At 42.2% G+C, this 10,139-nt stretch overlaps 1 pseudogene; it reads left to right on the top strand.

Moving 5' to 3' along the window:
- The first annotated feature begins 7,994 nt into the window (after window positions 1-7,994).
- On the top strand, window positions 7,995-10,139 carry LOC122112026 (annotated as a pseudogene).

Below are 10,139 nucleotides of genomic sequence, written 5' to 3'. Positions count from 1 at the left end.
ATGTTTCCATCTTTTTTTGAAAAAACTAGGGTTTGAACTCAGGGCCTCATATTTTTTAATATCTATTTTTTATTGTAAAGATACTGCATCTATTGAGATAATCATGTGATTCTTATCCTTGCTCTTGTTGTTGGGATGAATTATATTGTTTTGCATATATTGAACCAGCTTTGTATCCCTGAAATGAATCCTGTTTGGTCATGGTGTATAATTTGTTTCATGAGTTCTTGAAGTTGATTGGCCAAGATTTTGTTGAGAAGTTTTGCATCAATATTCATCAAAGAAATGGATCGATAGTTCTCTTTCTTTGATGTGTCTCTGTCTGGTTTGGGGATGAGGGTTATGCTGGCTTCATAAAAAGAGTGTGGTAGTGAATTTTTGCTTTGTATTTCATTGAAGAGAAGGAGGAGTATTAGTGTGAGTTCTGCTTTGAAGGCCTTGTAGAATTCCACTGTTTTCTGGGGTGGGAGGATTTTTATTGCTGCTTCTATTTCAATGCTTGATATGGGTCTGTTAAGTTGGTTTAAATCATCTTGGTTTAGTTTGGGCATGTCAATTCACTGTATTTGATGTCGGTATAATTTGTGGAGGGGAAGGAAAAAACAAATTGTTTAACTAGGGATACAGGTGGGCCCATTGCAACAATGAGATGTACAAGTCGTTATGTGGAAAATGAACTTTACAACTTTGGTGGGGGGCGGGGGGGGGGAGATGGGGAGGGATGGGAAGGAGAAACAAAGGAGGAGGCAACAATGCTTGATAAGAAATGCACTCATTTCCTTGCTCATGTGATTGTAACCCCTCTGTACAGTATTTTCACAACAAAAAACTTACTAAAAAAAAGAAAGAATAAGAGAGTAGCCGAATTTGATCAAGTTACACTGTATGCATTTATAGACATAACACAATGAAGCTCTTTTATATAATTAACATACAATAATGAAAAAATCTTTCTAAAACAAGATATACCCTGCATAGGCTGCTTTTCAGGGCTCTGTTCCTAGTCTTTTCTGCATTTATAGCCATGTCTTACAACTTCCTTATTCCTAGCCAGTGCTCACAGTTCAGAGAAGCTGTTGGCTCTCTAGCAGGACAAAGTGTGATGGTCAGAGATGGGATTTCATATCTGTTTTTCTGTATTGGTCCCTGGGGCTTGAAATCAAGGTCTAGGCACTGTCTCCGATCTATTGTGCTTCCACTTTGAGTGAAAGCTGCACTTGCAGGTTTCTCTTGTTAATTGGATATAAGAGTCTTACAAACTTTCCTGTCCTGATTGGCTTCCAACTGTGATACTCAGATCTAGGCCTTTTGAATACATAGGATTACTTGCATGAGCCACCATTGCCTGGCTGGCTCCCTACCTAAAATGATAAGGTAGTTGGAGGTGGGATTAATATAACACTTGTGTGTGCTTGCAAGTGTATGTGTGTGTGTGTGTGTCTGTGTGTGTGCATGTGTGATTAAATGTTAAGAGCTTCCTCACAAAGCTGTGGGCTTTGTCTTAATCTCTTTAAAGACTTTTATTATTTGCTCTCACTATAGTCTATTACATTTCAGTTAATTCACTTTAAAGAGGGGAAAATAAATCCAAAGGGAGAGGGGTCAGAGAATGAAGAGGGAAGGGGAAAGAACATACAGAATAATTGCTTTTATATACCACATAACTAATAAATATAAGGAAGGATGGGACTAAGTAGGATGAAGATCATGAAGTGCTGACACAGATCAAGACGCACTGTACATACAAATTACATTGTTCAATGGCAAAAAGATTCAATACCTAACCGAAAATTCAGATAAGTAATGGAAGAGGTGTGTTGGGAGGATGGATGAGAATTTTGAAAGGGTTGACATTGATCAAGATGCGCTCTATTCATAAACTGCTCCTGGGAATGGCAACATCGTTGTACAACTACTTAATAAAAATATTCAGAAAGGGGGTCAAGGGAAAAGAGGTAGACTACTGAAGAAGAGAAGAGGGGGAAATGTAACAAAAAATCTGATGTATATCCCACAAAGTTAAGAAGAGTAAGGAAGGACTATGTAGGGGAGGGAAAGGTGAGAATGTTGAAAGGGATGGCACTGATATATCATAAACTCCTTTGTTAAATAACTCTTTTGTATAACTACTCAAAGATAATTTTAAAGTTAAAATAATAGATGCTATTTCAGGATCTCTGATAAAGACAGCAACAGTCTCTACATCTGGTGGCCCACAATCCTTACATTTTATTATCACAGATCACAAAGGAAACAACATGGATCATTGTACTTGGCTGCAAAGATATACTTTCTACATTCCCTTACATTTTGATCCTCAGTATCGGTTTGGCTTTGAGGATCCTTCTTACCAATCTACAAACTGATCTAGACTATACTCTACCAGGGATTTTGATATAGTCTACAGCTGTTCAGGTGGACTGAAGCCCAGGATCTCTTACAATTTAATCATTAATCATACAATCCTTAATCATTCTGGTGATACAATATCCCAATGATATTCTCTCTGGTTCCTGCAGAGGAGATACTCTTCATATTGAAGATTCCAAAAGGTCAATGGATCCTGTGCCATTCAAAAAAAGTGACCTCTTCTCTTTGCTTTCTCTCATTCTGTGCTTCTACTCTTAACTTTCTGGACAAATGTTGCTGTTCTATACTTTCCTTCAAAATAAAAAAATAAAACAGACTCTAGCGCTCATCTTTGTGCTACTGATTAAAATTGAGGGAAATCTGTGTTATCTTGCTCTTCAAAAACATAAGCTCTCCCCATTTTTGGAAATCACCTTTACCTTGTCTTCCCTCTGAGAGCATAAACAAACATTTCTATCTATTTGTTCTTGCTCAAATGTCCTGTTCAACATGGTCTCTATAATCAATCTGTAATACTCTGCCATGGAGGCACCACTAAAGGTGACAAAGGAGTTTTAAGAGTTGGACTGCAACTCTGCCTTGGATTACCTCAGAACTAGGAGCAGCTGCAACCTCCAAGGGGACAAGTTTTTTGTTTTTTGTTTTCCTTTTTCCTCCTTCCCACAGGCTTCTCTGCCCTTTGTAGGCCTGTCTGCTATTCACAGGCCTCTCTCCACTCTCGCCAGGCCTCTCTGATCTCCATGGGACTCTTGGCTCTTCACTGGCCTCTGCGCAGGCCTCTTGGCTCTCTGCAGGCCTCTGGGTTCTTCACAGGCCCTTCTGCAGGCCTCTTGGTCCTGTGTATGCCTCTCAGCTCTGCGCAGGAATTTCTGTAGGCCTCTCAGTGCTGGCAGACCTCTCCACCAATCCGGGCTTCCCCGGGCACCTCTTCTGGCCCAGTTCTCCCCTCAGGCTGGCTGGTCCTTCCTGGGCCTCTCTGCCAGCCAGGGTGTCCTCTGGCATCTCTGCTGGCCCAAATCTACCCTCAGGTCAGCCTGGGCGTCCCTCAGGCGGGCCAGGCTGCTACTGCTCTGCTTCAGGAAGTGCATTTCTCCCCACGTGTTTCTTGCAACTTTTCCCTCTCTACCCTCTTCCCTCAACCCCATCCTCCCAATATCAGGCAGCCTGCTCCCCCACCCGCCCTTTGACACCCCGCCCCCCCCAGCAACCATGGGTGATAGTGACATCAGCATGGGGAGGGAATTCTTCCCCCAGGTTCTCCCAAATTTAAGAGTATTTTTTTTGTCGGTCATGGGGCCTGAACTCAGGGCCTGGGCTGTCTCTCAGCTCTTCAGCTCAAGGCTAGCACTCTACCACTTGAGCCACAGCACCACTTGCGGCTTTTTCTGCTTGTGTGGTACTGAGGAATCGAACACAGGGCTCCATGCATGCTAAGTAAGCACTCTACCACTAAGCCACCTTCCCAGCCCATCTAGGAGTAATTTTAAACCCTGAGGTCATGACCTCAAAAATAAAACTGGAAAGATATTTTGATCCCTTTATAGAGCCATGCATTCTCTAGCTGCTTACTCTACAAGAACCAAATTTGCACTGTTGATGCTAAAATACACACATGTGAAGTAATGACATCTCCTTACCACACCCCCTAATTATAATCAGCCTATAGCAAAATGACATATCTGAGAGTATTCTAAATTAATATACTCAGTTATATATAATTTCATTTATCAAACATTGAACAAAACTTTCTTTGTACCCAGGAAATCCAGAATTATAATTTACACAGATTTACATTTTGAAGTCAATTATTATGAATTCATGATATGTCTAATCTGAAATTTATTGTACATTTATGTGTGTAGGTATGTGCACATAAAAACTCAGGATGCCCTGCTATTTTAACTGCATAAAACTAAGAACACTCTTAAAAGATTGTTATCTTATTTCAATTGGATCTAAAAAAGTAATGACATTGCCTCATTTGTTAGGAAATGGAAAGACTTGGAAAAAATTTTATTTATTTATTTTATTTATTTATTTTTTTTTTGGGTCCGGTCGTGGGGCCTGAACTCTGGGCCTGGGCGCTGTCCCTCAGCTCTTCAGCTCAAGGCTAGCGCTCTACCACTTGAGCTACAGCGCCACTTCCGGCTTTTTTCTTTTTGCTTATGTGGTGCTGAGGAATCGAACCCAGGGCCTCAGGCATGCAAGGCAAGCGCTCTACCACTGAGCCACCTTCCCAGCCCCAGAAAAAATTTTATTAAGTAAAGTAAGCCAGACCCAAAGAAACATAGGTCCCATGGTTTCCCTTATTTGCAATAACTTGTATAAGTCCAGGACAAGCAGAAAAATTCAAAATCTGTGTACATATGTTCATATAAGGTGATGTTAAGTGAAATGAACCCCAAGATAGGGACACAACTTGTTTTTTTCTTTCTTGCTATTGTTCTTAATGTATCTAAAATGTACTATGTGATTTTTTTTGTTTCTCTTGTCTCCTCCCACGGTATAACCCCTGTTTTCACTGTATTTGATTCTGATGTCCTGCATCTTGTATATACATTTTTCTAATTTGGAGAGGGGAAGGGAAATAACAAAACGCTGAAACAAGGATACAGGATGACCCTTTGTAACAATGAAAATAAACTACAACTTGGGGTGAAGGGGGGAGTTGGGGAGCTGGGGAGGGAAGGGGTGGTAGGGAAAAAACAAAGGAGGAGTTAACAATGCTCAATAGGAAATGCACTAATTAATCATGTAACTATAACAATAAATAAATAAATAACCAAAAAATTAACTTGACCAAGTCAAAAAAAGGCGGGATTGTTTTGAATTCAAACAACAAATGGGATCTTACAATTTGATTATCTAAACAAATGACCATAATCTGTTTCATTTTAGATTTAACTATCTTACAATAGATGAGTATATCAATGAATGTATTCAGTATTATACGACCAAAAGAGTTTATGTTGGCTTTACTTCCTGGATACAAAAATACTGTGTTTTATATAAAATGCTACCTAAATTCCACAGTTTCATAAAAGTAACCTTAAAATACACATTTGAAAAATGTACATGAGAAAAAATCTATGGACGTAAAGAATGTTATATGTAATGTAAACTAATCTAACAAGGTATAAAAGATAAAAAGTGCAAAAAGTTATATATACTGTGCTAAGGGCAGTGACAGGTCCAGAGGAGGAGCCTGAGTCCCTACAGCTCCCACAGCAGCTGGCCAGGGACCCTGCGTCTAGATTCAGTATAAAGGAAGCAGGCCTCTCTCTGCTAAGTGAAGACTGCACAGTGCATCTTGCAAGCAAGGTGCCAGAGTGGACATTAGCCATGGCAAAAGACAGTGGCATGGGAGGAGCCTTGCTTATCTTGTGGCAGGCCCAGGGCAGCTGCTCTGCATCCTCCAGGTGCATTCAGCCTCCTGAAAAGTGCCCTAAACAGTTTACCTGCAAATGTTAGTGCCCAGCATATGCCTCCTTGTCTTCACTCCCCTCAGGTGACTAAGAGCCTGAGGGTTAGGGAAAAGATGTGACTTTCAGACTATCCTGAATGAGCAGCAGGAGTCCAAATGTTCCTCTGCTGAATGAATATAAACGGGTCTTTCTTCTGAAGCTGTTCCCACAGACTGTTCTCAGAGGCCCTCCACGCCAATTAAACTATCATTATATGTGTCAATATTCTCTCTCTGATGCCATGGATTTAGGTGAATTAGGAATACTTTTGTGTCAAGTAGATTCCCTTCTCTACAGCAGCTCTTTCAGGTGAACTAATACTTTTCACTGCATTTGGTATCCTGTTCACAAGCTTATATGCCAAAAGGAAGTCATCAATGGCAAAACAAATATTTACCTCAGATATTTTAGTAGAGGTAGAAGACCATGAGTTGACAAGCTGTGCTGGGGCTGAGAATGTCAAATTTCTACTTCCTGGCAAAAAGTAACATGTAGGTAATACAGTGCTCCATTTTGTATTTGCTAAGTTGATAAGTGGGCTCTCCTACCTCCTCTAACCCAAATTCTTGTATAGAAGCCACAGCCTTTCTTATAGTATTATTTGGAAATAGGGCCTGAAGGAATTGGTATACTACATCATTATAAGAAGGGACACAAAATGGCTTGATTTCGCTGCAATGGGAATACAGCAATAAGGTGGCTACTATGAGCCAGGATAGTACTGGCATTGAGTTCTTTAACTCTCAAACTCCGGAAATGTGAGAAAATAAATTTCTGGGTTTTATTAAGCTTATAAGGTAGCCGGATGCTTGTGGCTCAGGCCTCCAATCCTACTTAATGTGAAGACTGAGGACAGATGACCGTTGTTTGAAATCAGTCTGGACAGAAAAATCCGTGACTCCCTTTTCCTCACAACATCTTTATGTCTTTTTCCCTTTCATGCACTTTTTTTGTCAGGAATGGGGCTTGAACTCTGGGCTTGGGAGCTGTCCCTGCACTCTTCAGCTCAAGGTGAGCACTCTACTGCTTGAGCCACAGCACCACTTCCCGTTTCCTAGTGGTTTATTGGAATAAGAGTCTCACAGACTTTCCTGCCTGGGCTAGCTTTGAACCATGTTCCTCAGATCTCAGCCTCCTGAGTAGCTAGGATTACAGGCGTGAGCCACCCGCACCCAGACCTTCATGCAATTTTATTGATATTATGAATGTGATATACAGAGGAGATACAGTTACGTAAGTCAGATATAGAGTCCATTTCTTGCAAGGGTCTGGTGGCTCATGCTTGTAATCTTAGCTACTTAGGAGGCACAGATATTAAGACTATTGGTCAAAAACAGCCAGGGCATTAAGTCCATGGATTCTTTTTATAAAAATTGCTATTGAACAATTGATATACATTGGACTCACAGCTACATGCGTCAGATAATGAGTACAATTGTTTTCACATCTTGTCTCCCTTTCCCTCACTGTCTCTCAGGTTTTCCCTCTCATCTTCACCTAAAAAAAATACAGGTCATTTTCCACATAGTGTCTAGTGACTACCATTGCACCTCCCTCACTCTCCCAAATACAAACTAACAAAATAAAAGGAAAAGAAAACCAAAACAGCAAAAATAGCAACTAAAATATTCCTCTTCTTTCCATTTCTTGAACTTAATTTCATAAACTATTAATTTACATGGTCCTATGCACATAGCTAAAGGGACTTTGTCAACCATTCCTACGCATATTCTCCTTTGGCTTCAGTGTGGGAACAGCCAGAGTCCTATATAATTTATCTTGTCCTAGTGTCTGTGTGTATGCATATATATATATATATATATATATATATATATATATTATTCATTCCGTGTGTGTACTTGTAGATTAATAGAACATTCTAGTTACCACAAATGAAGGAAACCACATAATGTATGTTTTTTGGGTATGGCTTACCTCACTTAATATGCTTTTCCAAGGCTTTCAAAATCCTTACAAATGGCCCAATATCATTCTTTCTGATTAGTGAGTAGAATTCCATTGTGTGTGTGTGTGTGTGTGTGTGTGTGTGTGTGTGTGTGTGTGTGTGTGTGTGTGTGTCACATTTTGATACATTTGTCCAATGAAGGGCATCTGGGTTGCTTACATATCTTGGCTATGGTTAACCATACTGCAATGACCATGGCTGTGTTGGCAGCTGTAGGATGGCCTTGTTTGTGGTCTATTGGATAAATGACCAGAGGTGTGATTGTTGGGTCCTAGGGGTAGTTCTATATTTAGTCTTTTAAGAAACGTCCATACTGCTGTTCAGAGTGGTTGAACAAGTTTACATTACCACCAAGAGTGTGATAGAGTTCCCGGTTGTCCACATCCCTGCCAGCATTTTTTATCATTATTTTCCTCATAATGGCTATTCTAATGGGGATAAGGTAGAATTTCAATGTTGTTTGGATGTGCATTTCTTTTTTTTGGGGGGGGGGTGTCCGGTCATGGGGCCTGAACTCTTGGCCTGGGCACTGTCCCTCAGCTCTTCAGCTCAAGCCTAGCACTCTACCACTTGAGCCACAGCACCACTTCCGGCTTTTTTTTTCTGCTTATGTGGTGCTGAGGAATTGAACTGAGGGCCTCATGCATGCAAGGCAAGCGCTCTACCACTGAGCCACCTTCCCAGCCCCATTGGATGTGTATTTCTTTTATGGCCAGAGATGTTGACTATTACTACTCCTCTTCAACATAGTGCTGGAATTCCTAACAAAAGCAGTAACACAAAGGAAAAAAGCAATGGTGATCCAAATAGGAAAAGAGGTAAAGTGATCCCTCTTTGTGGATGACATGATCCTGTATTTCAAGAACTATATAGATTCCTCACCCAAGCTACTTGAGTTGATCTGAAACTTTAGAAAAGTAGCAGGGTATAAAATCAACCAACAAAAATCAGTACCTTTAATCCCATTCCTGGGCATTACCTTCACAAACTCTAGAGAGCAGAAAAGCCCTTTGAACCAGGGTGGGTAGAGGCTGCTGGCATGGGACAGCCACCTCATAGCAAAAGACTGTCCACTGTCTCTGTTATCCAGACTCAGTAGCTGTGGTTTTTGGATGGACATAAGGCCCACCATTCCTCCCAGGAAGTTCCTCAGCCCAAAGATACAGATGATGATCTTTTGCTGGGTAGCTCTGCCCAGGTGAGCATGCACAGCCTGGGCCCAGGGCTCTGTTCAGCCAGTGGGGAGGTGGCCTCAGGTAGCTGTGGCAGTAGGACTAATGGGAGTAGCAGGGACTATGACCAATAGCTGGGTCTAGACTTGTCCAAAAAAAGTCCACCCTTGCTCTTTATGACCCAGCCCAGCTGGGTAAAATGTAACACGACTCACCACCATCACTCTCCATCTCACCTGTTCCCAAAAGTACCTCTTTTGCTGAGCTGGGAGACACTACTGATGAGCCCATGGATCTGGAAAATACTGATGACAATCACTCGAAACTATTTGAGGAGCCAGAAAGAGAAATGAAGCAAGAAGGAGCCTGTTTCTGCCTGTAGCCCATTGGGCAGGGAGAAATAGGGCCCAAGGGCCCCTACCCAGGTGAAGAGAGCAAAGAGGACAGAGTTCCCAATGGCATTCTGTCCAAGGTGGTAGTGTTGGAGGACATAGTGGGCCTTAGAGAAAATCCCTGTTCCCCTCCAAGGAGGAGGGGGAGAATAACAAGCAGGGGAGCCAGGACAGTGGGCAGAGCTGGAGTGAGGGTGATAGTGGCCACACTGGCAGGAGACCTGAGAAAGATCTATATGGAGACACCCTTTATGTATGCATGTCCTGCGCTAAGGGCTTTCCTGCTCCACGCAGCTCAGTGCTCATGTGGAGACACACACAGAGGAGGGGCTGTTCATCAACAAGGAGGGAGTTTGAGTGATGGGCAGCAGGGGTGCTAAGGAGAAGGCTGAGATCTGTCATTGCCCAGCATAGCCTATGCAGTAGATCCCTGGCCTTTTATGTGCTCAGTCTGTGAGATCTACACGGACCTGGCCACCCTGCCGCCCCAGGAGAAGACATGCTGGCTGATGAGGCCCTTTCCTGCAATATCCACGGCAAGATGTTCACCCAGTTTGGCATGCTGATATGCCCCATTCAGAGCCACTGGCAGAAAAGGCAGAAGCCTTTTGCCTGTGATGAGTGTGGCATGTACCTCAGCCTCCAGCACCACTTCATCAAGCACATGTGCGTGCATTCAGGCAAGATGCACTATGAGTGGCAGCTGTGTGGGGGCAAGTTCCCCCAACAACATAAGCCATTCAGCCACCTGAACCTGCATACCTTCCCGTCCTAG

This window comes from Dipodomys spectabilis, unplaced genomic scaffold (genome assembly GCF_019054845.1).
Source record: "Dipodomys spectabilis isolate Male_0828 unplaced genomic scaffold, ASM1905484v1 ptg000091l, whole genome shotgun sequence".
Taxonomy (NCBI): Eukaryota; Metazoa; Chordata; class Mammalia; order Rodentia; family Heteromyidae; genus Dipodomys; species Dipodomys spectabilis.
The sequence above is the reverse complement of the archived record's forward strand: the minus strand, read 5'-3'. Positions and strand labels throughout refer to the sequence as shown.